The sequence below is a fragment of the Schistocerca americana genome, chromosome 6 (assembly GCF_021461395.2).
Source record: "Schistocerca americana isolate TAMUIC-IGC-003095 chromosome 6, iqSchAmer2.1, whole genome shotgun sequence".
Lineage (NCBI taxonomy): Eukaryota > Metazoa > Arthropoda > Insecta > Orthoptera > Acrididae > Schistocerca > Schistocerca americana.
In genome coordinates, this window is record NC_060124.1 from 594648725 (window position 1) to 594665021 (window position 16297).

Below are 16297 nucleotides of genomic sequence, written 5' to 3' on the forward strand. Positions count from 1 at the left end.
TTCGGATGCAATTTCTGTGTTTCATCGTCAATAAGAAGGTCCAAGGGATACAGTAAACCTGAAGTGAGCATCGGAATCTAAAACTGGAATCACAGGAAGGTTCAAATCACAGAAAGTTATAGTGTCAGCCCTCTTGTACTTAAGTCGGCATTGTGCCTTTTGTAGTTAATTCGGATGCAATTTCTGTATTTCATCGTCAATATGATGGTCCAAGGGATACAGTAAACCTGAAGTGAAGCATTGAAATCTAATTCTCTACTCACAGGAGCGGTTCAAATCATTGAAATGTAGAGTGTCTGTCCTCTTGTACTAAAGTCATCATTCTGCCTTTTGTTTTAAAGTCGGATGCAATTTATGTGTTCTATCGTCAATAAGAAGGTCCAAGGGATACAGTAAACCTGAAGGGAAGAATCGGAATCTAAAACTGGACTCACAGGAGAGGTTCAAATCATAGAAAGTTAGAGTGTCAGTCCTCTTGTACTTAAGTCGGCATTGTGCCTTTTGAATCTATTTCCGATGCAATTTCTGTGTTTCGCCGTCAATAAGAAAGTCCAAGGTATACAGTAAACCTGAAGTGAAGCATCGGAATCTAAAACTGGACTCACAGGAGAGGTCCAAATCATAGAAAGTTTGAGTGTCAGTCCTCTTGTACTTAAGTCGGCATTGTGCCTTTTGAATTTAATTCCGATGCAATTTCTGTGCTTCATCGTCAATAAGAAGGTCCAAGACATGCAGTAAACCCGAAGTGATGCATCGGAATCAAAAACTGAACTCGCAGGAGAGGTTCAAATCATAGAAAGTTAGAGTGTCAGTCCTCTTGTACTTAAGTCGGCATTGTGCCTTTTGATATTTAATTCCGATGCAATTTCTGTGTTTCATCGTCAATAAGAAGGTCCAAGGGATACAGTAAACCTGAATTGAAGCATCGGAATCTAAAACTGGACTCACAGGAGAGGTTCAAATATAGAAAATTAGAGGGTCAGTCCTCTTGTACTTAAGTCGGCATTGTGCCTTTTGAATTCAATTCCGACGCAGGTTTTGCGCTACATCGACAATAAGAAGGTCCAATATATACAATAAACCTGAAGTGAAGCATCAGAATCTAAAACTGGACTAACAGGAGAGGTTCAAATCACAGAAAGTTAGAGTGTCTGTCCTCTTGTACTTAAGTCGGCACTGTGCCTTTTGTATTAAATTCGGATGCAATTTCTGTGTTTCATCGTCAATAAGAAGGCCCAAGGGATACAGTAAACCTGAATTGAAGCATCGGAATGTAAAACTGGACCACAGGAGATGTTCAAATCATAGAAAGTTTAGTGTCAGCCCTGTTGTACTGAAGTAGGCATTGTGCCTTTTGATTTTAATTCTGATTCAATTTCTGTGGTTCATCGTCAATAAGAAGGTCCAAGGTATACTGTAAACCTGAAGTGAAGCATCGAAATCTAAAACTGGACTCACAGCAGAGGTTCAAATCATAAAAAGTTAGAGTGTCAGTCCTCTTGTACTTAAGTCGGCATTGTGCCTTTAGTATTAAATTCGGATTCTATTTCTCTGTTTCATCGTTAATAAAAAGGTCCGAGGTATACAGTAGACCTGAAGTGAAGCATCGGAATCTAAAACTGGACTCACAGGAGAGGTTCAAATAATAGAAAGTCAGAGTGTCAGTCCTCTTGTACTTAAGTCGGCAATGTGCCTTTTGTATTAAATTCGGATGCAATATCTGTGGTTCATCGTTAATAAGAAGGTCCAAGGGATACAGTAAACCTGAAGTCAAGCATCGGAATTTAAAACTGGACTCACAGGAGACGTTCAAATCATAGGAAGTTAGAGTGTCAGTCCTCTTGTACTTGAGTCGGCTTTGTGCCTTTTGTATTAAATTCGGATGCAATTTCTGTGTTTCATCGTCAATAAGAAGGTCCAAGGGATACAGTAAACCTGAAGTGAAGCATCGGAATCAAAAACTGGACACACAGGAGAGGTTCAAATGATAGAAAGTTAGAGTGTCAGTCCTCTTGTACTTAATTCGTCATTGTGCCTTTTGTATTAAATTTGGATGCATTTTCTGTGTTTCATCGTCAATAAAAAGGTCCAAGGGATACAGTTAACCTGAAATGAAGCATAGGAATCTAAAACTGGACTCTCAGGAGCGGTTCAAATCATAGAAAGTTAGAGTGTCAGTCCTCTTGTACTTAAGTCGGCATTGTGCCTTTTGAATTTAATTCCGATGCAATTTCAACGCTTCATCGACAATAAGAAGGTCCAAGGTATACAGTAAACCTGAAGTGAAGCATCGGAATCTATAACTCGACTCACAGGAGAGGTTCAAGTCATAGAAAGTTAGAGTGTCAGTCCTCTTGTACTTAAGTCGGCATTGTGCCTTTTGTATTAAATTCACATGCAATTTCTGTGTTTCATCGTCAATAAGAAGCTCCAAGGGTTACAGTAAACCTGAAGTGAAGCATCGGAATCTAAAACTTGACTCACAGGAGAGATTCAAATCATAGAAAATTATAGTGTCAGTCCTCTTGTACTTAAGTCGGCATTATGCCTTTTGTATTAAATGCCGATGCAATTTCTGTGCATCATCGTCAATAAGAGGGTCGAAGGGATACAGTAAACCTGAAGTGAAGCATCGGAATCTATAACTCGACTCACAGAAGAGGTTCAAATCACAGAAAGTTAGAGTGTCAGTCCTCTTGTACTTAAGTCGGCATTGTGCCTTTTGTATTAAATGCGGGTACAATTTCTGTGCATCATCGTCAATAAGAAGGTCGAAGGGATACAGTAAACCTGAAGTGAAGCATCAGAATCTAAAACTGGATTCACAGGACAGGTTCAAATCATAGAATGTTAGAGTGTCAGTCCTCTTGTACTTAAGTCGGCATTGTTCCTTTTGAATTTAATTCCGATGCAATATCTGTGTTTTATCGTCAATAAGAAGGTACAAGGGATACCGTAAATCTGAGGTGAAGCATCGGAATCTAAAATTTGACTCACAGGAGACGTTCAAATCATTGAAAGTTTCAGTGTCAGTCCTCTTGTACTTAAGTCGGCATTGTGCCTTTGGAATTTAATTCCGACGCAAGTTTTGCGCTTCATCGTCAATAAGAAGGTCCATGGTATACAGTAAACCTGAAGTGGTGCATCGGAATCTAAAACTGGACTAACAGGAGAGGTTCAAATCATAGAAAATTAGAGTGTCAGTCCTCTTGTACTTAAGTCGGCATTGTGCCTTTTGTATTAAATGCGGATGCAATTTCTGTGTTTCATCGTCAATAAGAAGGTCCAAGGGATACAGTAAACCAGAAGTGAAGCATCGGAATCTAAATCTGGACTCACAGGAAGGTTCAAATCATAGAAAGTTAGAGTGTCAGTCCTCTTGTACTTAAGTCGGCATTGTCCCTTTTGATTTAAATTCGGATGCAATTTTTGTGTTTCATCGTCAATAAGAAGGTCCAAGGGATACAGTAAACCTGAAGTGAAGCATCGGAATCTAAAACTGGACTCACAGGAGAGGTTCAAATCATAGAAAATTAGAGTGTCAGTCCTCTTGTACTTAAGTCGGCATTGTGCCTTTTGTATTAAATGCGGATGCAATTTCTGTGTTTCATCGTCAATAAGAAGGTCCAAGGGATACAGTAAACCTGAAGTGAAGCATCGGAATCTAAATCTGGACTCACAGGAAGGTTCAAATCATAGAAAGTTAGGGTGTCAGTCCTCTTGTACTTAAGTCGGCATTGTGCTTTTTGTATTAAATTCCGATGCGATTTCTGTGTTTCATCGTCAACAAGAAGCTCCAAGGGGTACAGTAAACCTGAAGTGAAGCATCGGAATCTAAAACTGGACTCACAGGAGAGGTTCAAATCATAGAAAATTATAGTGTCAGTCCTCTTGTACTTAAGTCGGCATTGTGCCTTTTGTATTATATGCGGATGCAATTTCTGTGCATCATGGTTAATAAGAAGGTCGAAGGGATACGGTAAACCTGAAGTGAAGCATCGGAATCTAAAACTGGACTCACAGGAGAGGTTCAAATCATAGAATGTTAGAGTGTCAGTCCTCTTGTACTTAAGTCGGCATTGAGCCTTTTGAATTTATTTCCGATGCAATTTCTGTGTTTCATCGTCAATAAGAAGGTACAAGGGATACAGTAAATCTGAAGTGAAGCATCGGAATCTAAAACTGGACTCACAGAAGAGGTTCAAATCATAGAAAGTTAAAGTGTCAGTCCTCTTGTACTTAAGTCGGCATTGTGCCTTTTGTATTAAATTCGGATGCAATTTCTGTGTTTCATCGTCAATAAGAAGGTCCAAGGGATACAGTAAACCTGAAGTGAGCATCGGAATCTAAAACTGGAATCACAGGAAGGTTCAAATCACAGAAAGTTATAGTGTCAGCCCTCTTGTACTTAAGTCGGCATTGTGCCTTTTGTAGTTAATTCGGATGCAATTTCTGTATTTCATCGTCAATATGATGGTCCAAGGGATACAGTAAACCTGAAGTGAAGCATTGAAATCTAAATCTGGACTCACAGGAGCGGTTCAAATCATTGAAATTTAGAGTGTCTGTCCTCTTGTACTTAAGTCATCATTCTGCCTTTTGTTTTAAAGTCGGATGCAATTTATGTGTTCTATCGTCAATAAGAAGGTCCAAGGGATACAGTAAACCTGAAGGGAAGAATCGGAATCTAAAACTGGACTCACAGGAGAGGTTCAAATCATAGAAAGTTAGAGTGTCAGTCCTCTTGTACTTAAGTCGGCATTGTGCCTTTTGAATCTATTTCCGATGCAATTTCTGTGTTTCGCCGTCAATAAGAAAGTCCAAGGTATACAGTAAACCTGAAGTGAAGCATCGGAATCTAAAACTGGACTCACAGGAGAGGTCCAAATCATAGAAAGTTTGAGTGTCAGTCCTCTTGTACTTAAGTCGGCATTGTAGCTTTTGAATTAAATTCGGATGCAATTATTGTCTATCGTCGTCAATAAGAAGGTCCAAGGGATACAGTAAACCTTAAGTGAAGCATCGGAATCTAAAACTGGACTCACAGGAGAGGTTCAAAACATAGAAAATTAGAGTGTCAGTCCTCTTGTACTTAAGTCGGCATGGTGACTTTTGTATTACATTCAGATGCAATTTCTGTGTTTCATCGTCAAGAAGAAGGACCAAGGGAAACAATAAACCTGAAGTGAAGCATCAGAATGTAAAACTGGGCTAACAGGAGAGTTTCAAATCACAGAATGATAGAGTGTCTGTCCTCTTGTACTTAAGTCGGCATTGTGCCTTTTGAATTTAATTCCGATGCAATTTCTGTGTTTCATCGTCAATAAGAAGGTCCAAGGTATACAGTAAACCTGAAGTGAAGTATCGGAATCTAAAACTGGACTCACAGGAGAGGTTCAAATCATAGAAAATTAGAGTGCCAGTCCTCTTGTACTTAAGTCGGCATGGTGCCTTTTGTATTAAATTCAGATGCAATTTCTGTGTTTCATCGTCAATAAGAAGGACCAAGGGAAACAATAAACCTGAAGTGAAGCATCAGAATGTAAAACTGGGCTAACAGGAGAGTTTCAAATCACAGAATGATAGAGTGTCAGTCCTCTTGTACTTAAGTCGTCATTAAGCCTTTTGAATTTAATTCCGATGCAATTTCTGTGCTTCATCGTCAACACGAAGGTCCAAGGTATACAGTAAACCAGGTGTGAAGCATCGGAATCTAAAACTGAACTTACAGGAGGGGTTCAAATCATACAAAGGTAGAGTGACCGTCCTCTTGTACTTAAGTCGGCATTGTGAATTTTGAATTTAATTCCGATGCAATTTCTGTGTTTCATCGTCAATAAGAAGGTCCATGGGATTCAGTAAACCTGAAGTGAAGCATCGGAATCTAAAACTGGACTCACAGGAATGGTACAAATCATAGAAAGTTAGAGTGTCAGTCCCCTTGTACTTAAGTCGGCACTATGCCTTATGAATTAAATTCGGATGCAATTTCTGCGTTTCATCGTCAATAAGAAGGTCCAAGGTATACAGTAAACCTGAAGTGAAGCATCGGAATCTAAAACTGGACTCAAAGGAGAGGTTCAAATCATAGAAAGTTAGAGTGTCAGTCCTCTTGCACTTAAGTCGGCATTGTTACTTTTGAATTTAATTCCGATGCAATTTCTGTGTTTCATCGTCAATAAGAAGGTCCAAGGGATACTGTAAACCTGAAGTGAAGCATCAGAATCTAAAACTGGACTCTCAGGAGCGGTTCAAATCATAGAAAGTTAGAGTGTCAGTCCTCTTGTACTTAAGTCGGCATTGTGCCTTTTGAATTTAATTCCGATGCAATTTCAACGCTTCATCGTCAATAAGAAGGTCCAAGGTATACAGTAAACCTGAAGTGAAGCATCGGAATCTATAACTCGACTCACAGGAGAGGTTCAAGTCATAAAAAGTTAGAGTGTCAGTCCTCTTGTACTTAAGTCGGCATTGTGCCTTTTGTATTAAATTCGGATGCAATTTCTGTGTTTCATCATCAATAAGAAGCTCCAAGGGTTACAGTAAACCTAAAGTGAAGCATCGGAATCTAAAACTGGACTCACAGGAGACGTTCAAATCATAGAAAGTTAGAGTGTCAGTCCTCTTGTACTTAAGTCGGCATTGTGCCTTTGGAATTTAATTCCGACGCAAGTTTTGCGCTTCATCGTCAATAAGAAGGTCCATGGTATACAGTAAACCTGAAGTGGTGCATCGGAATCTAAAACTGGACTAACAGGAGAGGTTCAAATCATAGAAAATTATAGTGTCAGTCCTCTTGTACTTAAGTCGGCATTGTGCCTTTTGTATTAAATGCGGATGCAATTTCTGTGCATCATCGTCAATAAGAAGGTCGAAGGGATACGGTAAACCTGAAGTGAAGCATCGGAATCTAAAACTGGACTCACAGGAGAGGTTCAAATCATAGAATGTTAGAGTGTCAGTCCTCTTGTACTTAAGTCGGCATTGAGCCTTTTGAATTTAATTCCGATGCAATATCTGTGTTTCATCGTCAATAAGAAGGTACAAGGGATACAGTAAATCTGAAGTGAAGCATCGGAATCTAAAACTGGACTCACAGGAGAGGTTCAAATCATAGAAAGTTAGAGTGTCAGTCCTCTTGTACTTAAGTCGGCATTGTGCCTTTTGTATTAATTTCGGATGCAATTTCTGTGTTTCATCGTCAATAAGAAGGTCCAAAGGATACAGTAAACCTGACGTGAAGCATCGGAATATAAAACTGGGCTCACAGGAGAGTTTCAAATCATAGAAAGTTAGAGTGTCAGTCCTCTTGTACTTAAGTCGGCATTGTGCCTTTTGTATTAAATTCGGATGCAATTTCTGTGTTTCATCGTCAATAGGAAGGTGCAAGGGAGACAGTAAATCTGAGTGAAGCATCGGAATCTAAAACTAGACTCACAGGAGAGGGTCAAATCATAGAATGTTAGGGTGTAAGTCCTCTTGTACATAAGTTGGCGTTGTGCCTTTTGTATTAAATTCGGATGCAATTTCTGTGTCTCACCGTCAATAAGAAGGTCGAAGGGATACAGTAAACCTGAAGTGAAGCATCGGAATCTAAAACTGGAGTCACAGGAGAGGTTCAAATCATAGAAAGTTAGAGTGTCAGTCCTCTTGTACTTAAGTCGGCAATGTGCCTTTTGTATTAAATTCGGATGCAATATCTGAGGTTCATCGTTAATAAGAAGGTCCAAGGGATACAGTAAACCTGAAGTCAAGCATCGGAATTTAAAACTGGACTCACAGGAGACGTTCAAATCATAGGAAGTTAGAGTGTCAGTCCTCTTGTACTTGAGTCGGCTTTGTGCCTTTTGTATTAAATTCGGATGCAATTTCTGTGTTTCATCGTCAATAAGAAGGTCCAAGGGATACAGTAAACCTGAAGTGAAGCATCGGAATCAAAAACTGGACACACAGGAGAGGTTCAAATGATAGAAAGTTAGAGTGTCAGTCCTCTTGTACTTAATTCGTCATTGTGCCTTTTGTATTAAATTTGGATGCAATTTCTGTGTTTCATCGTCAATAAAAAGGTCCAAGGGATACAGTTAACCTGAAATGAAGCATAGGAATCTAAAACTGGACTCTAAGGAGAGGTTCAAATCATAGAAAGTTAGAGTGTCAGGCCTCTTGTACTTAAGTCGGCATTGTGCCTTTTGTATTGAAATCGGATGCAATTTCTGTGTTTCATCGTCAATACGAAGGTCCAAGGGATACAGTATACGTGAAGGGAAGCATAGGAATCTAAAACTGGACTCACAGGAGAGGTTCAAATCATTGAGAGTTAGAGTGTCAGTCCTCTTGTACTTAAGTCGCCATTGTGCCTTTTGAATTTAATTCGATGCAATTTCTGTGTTTCTCGTCAATACGAAGGTCCAAGGGATACAGTAAACCTGAAGTGAAGCATCGGAATCTAAAACTGGACTCACAGGTGTGGTTCAAATCATAGAAAGTTAGAGTGTCAGTCCTCTTGTACTTAAGTCGGCATTGTGCCTTTTGTATTAATTTCGGATGCAATTTCTGTGTTTCATCGTCAATAAGAAGGTCCAAAGGATACAGTAAACCTGACGTGAAGCATCGGAATCTAAAACTGGGCTCACAGGAGAGGTCCAAATCATAGAAAGTTAGAGTGTCAGTCCTCTTGTACTTAAGTCGGCATTGTGCCTTTTGTATTAAATTCGGATGCAATTTCTGTGTTTCATCGTCAATAAGAAGGTGCAAGGGAGACAGTAAATCTGAGTGAAGCATCGGAATCTAAAACTAGACTCACAGGAGAGGTTCAAATCATAGAAAGTTAGAGTGTCAGTCCTCTTGTACTTAAGTCGGCATTGTGCCTTTTGTATTAAATTCGGATGCAATTTCTGTGTTTCATCGTCAATACGAAGGTGCAAGGGAGACAGTAAATCTGAGTGAAGCATCGGAATCTAAAACTAGACTCACAGGAGAGGGTCAAATCATAGAAAGTTAGGGTGTAAGTCCTCTTGTACATAAGTTGGCATTGTGCCTTTTGTATTAAATTCGGATGCAATTTCTGTGTTTCACCGTCAATAAGAAGGTCGAAGGGATACAGTAAACCTGAAGTGAAGCATCGGAATCTAAAACTGGACTCACAGGAGAGGTTCAAATCATAGAAAGTTAGAGTGTCAGTCCTCTTGTACTTAAGTCGGCATTGTGCCATTTGATTTTGATTCGATGCAATTTCTGTGTTTCATCGTCAATAAGAACGTCCAAGGTATACAGTAAACCTGAAGCGAAGCATCGGAATCTAAAACTGGACTCACAGGAGAGGTTCAAATCATAGAAAGTTAGAGTGTCAGTCCTCTTGTACTTAAGTCGGCATTGTGCCATTTGTATTTTATTCGGATGCAATTTCTCTTTTTCATCGTCAATAAGAAGGTCCAAGGGATACAGTAAACCTGAAGTGAAGCATCGGAATCTAAAACTGGGCTCAGAGGAGAGGTTCAAATCATAGAAAGTTAGAGTGTCAGTCCTCTTGTACTTAAGTCGGCATTGTGCTTTTTGAATTTAATTCCGATGCTGTTTCTGTGCTTCATCGTCAATAAGAAGGCCCAAGACATGCAGTAAACCCGAAGTGATGCATCGGAATCAAAAACTGAACTCGCAGGAGAGGTTCAAATCATAGAAAGTTAGAGTGCAGTCCTCTTGTACTTAAGTCGGCATTGTGACTTTTGATATTTAATTCCGATGCAATTTTTGTGTTTCATCGTCAATAAGAAGGTCCAAGGGATACAGTAAACCTGAAGTGAAGCATCGGAATCTAAAACTGGACTCACAGGAGAGGTTCAAATCTAGAAAATTAGAGGGTCAGTCCTCTTGTACTTAAGTCGGCATTGTGCCTTTTGAATTCAATTCCGACGCAGGTTTTGCGCTACATCGACAATAAGAAGGTCCAATATATACAATAAACCTGAAGTGAAGCATCAGAATCTAAAACTGGACTAACAGGAGAGGTTCCAATCACAAAAAGTTAGAGTGTCAGTCCTCTTGTACTTAAGTCGTCATTGTGCCTTTTGAATTTAATTCCGATGCAATTTCTGTGCTTCATCGTCAATACGAAGGTCCAAGGTATACAACAAAACCAGGAGTGAAGCATCGGAATCTAAAACTGAACATACTGGAGGGGTTCAAATCATACAAAGGTAGAGTGTCAGTCCTCTTGTACTTAAGTCGGCATTGTGAATTTTGAATTTAATTCCGATGCAATTTCTGTCTTTCATCGTCAATAAGAAGGTCCAAGGGAAACAGTAAACCTGAAGGGAATCATCGGAATCTAAAACTGGACTCAATGGAAAGGTTCAAATCATAGAAAGTTAGAGTATCAGTCCCCATGTACTTAAGGCGGCATTGTGCCTTTTGAATTAAATTCGGATGCAATTATTGTGTTTCATCTTCAATAAGAAGGTCCAAGGGAAAAGTAAACCTGAAGTGAAGCATCGGAATCTACAACTGGACTCACAGGAGAGGTTCAAATCATAGAATATTAGAGTGTCAGTCCTCTTGTACTTAAGTCGGCATGGTGCCTTTTGTATTAAATTCAGATGCAATTTCTGTGTTTCATCGTCAATAAGAAGGACCAAGGGAAACAATAAACCTGAAGTGAAGCATCAGAATGTAAAACTGGGCTAACAGGAGAGTTTCAAATCACAGAATGATAGAGTGTCAGTCCTCTTGTACTTAAGTCGGCATTGTGCCTTTTGAATTTAATTCCGATGCAATTTCTGTGTTTCATCGTCAGTAAGAAGGTCCAAGGTATACAGTAAACCTGAAGTGAATTATCGGAATCTAAAACTGGACTCACAGGAGAGGTTTAAATCATAGAAAGTTAGAGTGTCAGTCCTCTTGTACTTAAGTCGTCATTGTGCGTTTTGAATTTAATTCCGAAGCAATTTCTGTGCCTCATCGTCAATACGAAGGTCCAAGGTATACAGTAAACCAGGAGTGAAGCATCGGAATCTAAAACTGAACTTACAGGTGGGGTTCAAATCATACAAAGGTAGAGTGACAGTCCTCTTGTACTTAAGTCGGCATTGTGAATTATGAATTTAATTCCGATGCAATTTCTGTGTTTCATCGTCAATAAGAAGGTCCATGGGATTCAGTAAACCTGAAGTGAAGCATCGGAATCTAAAACTGGACTAACAGGAGAGGTTCAAATTATAGAACGTTAGAGTGTCAGTCCTCTTGTACTTAAGTCGGCATTGTGTCTTTTGTATTAAATTCGGATGCAATTTCTGTGTTTCATCGTCAATAAGAAGGTCCAAGGTATACAGTAAACCTGAAGTGAAGAATCGGAATCTAAAACTGGACTAACAGCAGAGGTTCAGATCATAAAAAGTTAGAGTGTCAGTCCTCTTGTACTTAAGTCGGCATTGTGCCTTTTGTATTAAATTCGGATGCAATTTCTGTGCCTCATCGTCAATACGAAGGTCCAAGGTATACAGTAAACCAGGAGTGAAGCATCGGAATCTAAAACTGAACTTACAGGTGGGGTTCAAATCATACAAAGGTAGAGTGACAGTCCTCTTGTACTTAAGTCGGCATTGTGCCTTTTGAATTAAATTCGGATGCAATTATTGTGTTTCATCTTCAATAAGAAGGTCCAAGGTATACAGTAAACCTGAAGTGAAGCATCGGAATGTAAAACTGGACCACAGGAGATGTTCTAATCATAGAAAGTTAGAGTGTCAGTCCACTTGTACTTAAGTCGGCATTGTGCCCTTTCAATTTAATTCCGAAGCAATTCTTGCGCTTCATCGTCAAGAAGAAGGTCCAATGGATACAGTAAACCTGAAGTGAAGCATCGGAATCTAAAACTGGACTCACAGGAAAGGTTAAAATCATAGAAAGTTAGAGTGTCAGTCCCCTTGTACTACTTAACTCAGCATTGTGACTTTTGAATTTAATTCCGATGCAATTTCTGTGTTTCATCGTCAATAAGAAGGTCCAAGGGATACAGTAAACCTGAAGTGAAGAATCAGAATCTAAAACTGGACTCACAGGAGAGGTTCAAATCATAGAAGGTTAGAGTGTCAGTCCTCTTGTACTTAAGTTCGCATTGTGCCTTTTGAATTTAATTCCGATGCAATTTCTGTGGTTCAACGTCAATAAGAAGGTCCAAGGTAAACAGTAAACCTGATGTGAAGAATCGGAATCTAAAACTGGACTTACAGCAGAGGTTCAAATCATAAAAAGTTAGAGTGTCAGTCCACTTGTACTTAAGTCGGCATTGTGCTTTTAAATTTAATTCCGATGCAATTTTTGCGCTTCATCGTCAATATGAAGGTTTAAGGTATACAGTAAACCTGAAGCGAAGCATCGGAATCTAAAACTGGACTAACAGGAGAGGTTCAAATCATAGAACGTTAGAGTGTCAGTCCTCTTGTACTTAAGGCGGCATTGTGCCTTTTGTATTAAATTCGGATGCAATTTCTGTGTTTCATCGTCAATAAGAAGGTCCAAGGGATACAGTAAACCTGAAATGAAGCATTGAATGTAAAACTGGACAACAAGAGATGTTCAAATCATAGAAAGTTAGAGTGTCAGTCCTCTTGTACGTAAGTCCGCATTGTGCCTTTTGAATTTAATTCCGATGCAATTTCTCTGGTTCAACCTCAATAAGAAGTTCCAAGGTATACAGTAAACCTGAAGTGAAGAATCGGAATCTAAAACTGGACTAACACTAGAGGTTCAAATCATAAAAAGTTAAAGTGTCAGTCCTCTTGTACTTAAGTCGGCATTGTGCCTTTTGTATTAAATTCGGATGCAATTTCTGTGTTTCATTGTCAATAAGAAGGTCCAATGGATACAGTAAACCTGAAGTGATGCATCGGAATGTAAAACTGGACCACAGGAGATGTTCTAATCATAGAAAGTTTGAGTGTCAGTCCACTTGTACTTTAGTTGGCATTGTGCCTTTTGTATTAAATTCGGATGCAATTTCTGTGTTTCATCGTCAATAAGAAGGTCCAATGGATACAGTAGACCTGAAGTGAAGCATCGGAATCTCAAAATGGACTCACAGGAGAAGTTCATATCATAGAAAGTTAGAGCGTCAGTCCTCTTGTACTTAAGTCGGCATTGTGCCTTTTGTATCAGATTCATATGAAATTTCTGTGTTTGATCGTCTGTAAGAAGGTCCAAGAGATACAGTGAACCTGAAACGAAGCATCGGAATGTAAAATTGGACCACAGGATATGTACAAATCATAAAAAGTTAGAGTGTCAGTCCTCTTGTACTTAAGTCCGCATTGTGCCTTTTGAATTTATTTCCGATGCAATTTCTGTGGTTCATCGTCAATAAGAAGGTCCAAGGTATACAGTAATCTGAAGTGAGGCATCGGAATCTAAAACTGGACTCACAGCAGAGGTTCAAATCATAAAAAGTTAGAGTGTCAGTCCTCTTGTTCATAAGTCGGCATTGTGCCTTTTGTATTAAATTCGGATGCAATTTCTGTATTTCATCGTCAATAAGAAGGTCCAAGGGATACAGTGAACCTGAAGTGAAGCATCGGAATATAAAACTGGAATCACAGGAAAGGTTCAAATCATAGAATGTTAGAGAGTCAGTCCCCTTGTACTTAAGTCGGCATTGTAGCTTTTGAATTAAATTCGGATGCAATTATTGTCTTTCATCGTCAATAAGAAGGTCCAAGGGATACAGTAAACCTGAAGTGAAGCATCGGAATCTAAAACTGGACTCACAGGAGAGGTTCAATTCATAGAAAACTAGAGTGTCAGTCCTCTTGTACTTAAGTCGGCATGGTGCCTTTTGTATTAAATTCAGATGCAATTTCTGTGTTTCATCGTCAATAAGAAGGACCAAGGGAAACAATAAACCTGAAGTGAAGCATCAGAATGTAAAACTGGGCTAACAGGAGAGTTTCAAATCACAGAATGATAGAGTGTCTGTCCTCTTGTACTTAAGTCGGCATTGTGCCTTTTGAATTTAATTCCGATGCAATTTCTGTGTTTCATCGTAAATAAGAAGGTCCAAGGTATACAGTAAACCTGAAGTGAAGTATCGGAATCTAAAACTGGACTCACAGGAGAGGTTCAAATCATAGAAAATTAGAGTGTCAGTCCTCTTGTACTTAAGTCGGCATGGTGCCTTTTGTACTAAATTCAGATGCAATTTCTGTGTTTCATCGTCAATAAGAAGGACCAAGGGAAACAATAAACCTGAAGTGAAGCATCAGAATGTAAAACTGGGCTAACAGGAGAGTTTCAAATCACAGAATGATAGAGTGTCAGTCCTCTTGTACTTAAGTCGTCATTGTGCCTTTTGAATTTAATTCCGATGCAATTTCTGTGCTTCATCGTCAATACGAAGGTCCATGGGATTCAGTAAACCTGAAGTGAAGCATCGGAATCTAAAACTGGACTCACAGGAATGGTACAAATCAGAGAAAGTTAGAGTGTCAGTCCCCTTGTACTTAAGTCGGCATTGTGCCTTTTGAATTAAATTCGGATGCAATTTCTGCGTTTCATCGTCAATAAGATGGTCCAAGGTATACAGTAAACCTGAAGTGAAGCATCGGAATCTAAAACTGGACTCAAAGGAGAGGTTCAAATCATAGAAAGTTAGAGTGTCAGTCCTCTTGTACTTAAGTCGGCATTGTTACTTTTGAATTTAATTCCGATGCAATTTCTGTGTTTCACCGTCAATAAGAAGGTCCAAGGGATACTGTAAACCTGAAGTGAAGCATCAGAATCTAAAACTGGGCTCTCAGGAGCGGTTCAAATCATAGAAAGTTAGAGTGTCAGTCCTCTTGTACTTAAGTCGGCATTGTGCCTTTTGAATTTAAGTCCGATGCAATTTCAACGCTTCATCAACAATAAGAAGGTCCAAGGTATACAGTAAACCTGAAGTGAAGCATCGGAATCTATAACTCGACTCACAGGAGAGGTTCAAGTCATAGAAAGTTAGAGTGTCAGTCCTCTTGTACTTAAGTCGGCATTGTGCCTTTTGTATTAAATTCGGATGCAATTTCTGTGTTTCATCGTCAATAAGAAGCTCCAAGGGTTACAGTAAACCTGAAGTGAAGCATCGGAATCTAAAACTTGACTCACAGGAGAGGTTCAAATCATAGAAAATTATAGTGTCAGTCCTCTTGTACTTAAGTCGGCATTATGCCTTTTGTATTAAATGCCGATGCAATTTCTGTGCATCATCGTCAATAAGAAGGTCGAAGGGATACAGTAAACCTGAAGTGAAGCATCGGAATCTATAACTCGACTCACAGAAGAGGTTCAAATCACAGAAAGTTAGAGTGTCAGTCCTCTTGTACTTAAGTCGGCATTGTGCCTTTTGTATTAAATGCGGATACAATTTCTGTGCATCATCGTCAATAAGAAGGTCGAAGGGATACAGTAAACCTGAAGTGAAGCATCAGAATCTAAAACTGGATTCACAGGACAGGTTCAAATCATAGAATGTTAGAGTGTCAGTCCTCTTGTACTTAAGTCGGCATTGTTCCTTTTGAATTTAATTCCGATGCAATTTCTGTGTTTCATCGTCAATAAGAAGGTACAAGGGATACCGTAAATCTGAGGTGAAGCATCGGAATCTAAAACTGGACTCACAGGAGACGTTCAAATCATAGAAAGTTACAGTGTCAGTCCTCTTGTACTTAAGTCGGCATTGTGCCTTTGGAATTTAATTCCGACGCAAGTTTTGCGCTTCATCGTCAATAAGAAGGTCCATGGTATACAGTAAACCTGAAGTGGTGCATCGGAATCTAAAACTGGACTAACAGGAGAGGTTCAAATCATTGAAAGTTGGTGTCAGTCCCCTTGTACTTAAGTCGGCATTGTCCCTTTTGATTTAAATTCGGATGCAATTTTTGTGTTTCATCGTCAATAAGAAGGTCCAAGGGATACAGTAAACCTGAAGTGAAGCTTCGGAATCTAAAACTGGACTCACAGGAGAGGTTCAAATCATAGAAAATTATAGTGTCAGTCCTCTTGTACTTAAGTCGGCATTGTGCCTTTTGTATTATATGCGGATGCAATTTCTGTTCATCATCGTTACTAAGAAGGTCGAAGGGATACGGTAAACCTGAAGTGAAGCATCGGAATCTAAAACTGGACTCACAGGAGAGGTTCAAATCATAGAATGTTAGAGTGTCAGTCCTCTTGTACTTAAGTCGGCATTGAGCCTTTTGAATTTAATTCCGATGCAATTTCTGTGTATCATCGTCAATAAGAAGGTACAAGGGATACAGTAAATCTGAAGTGAAGCATC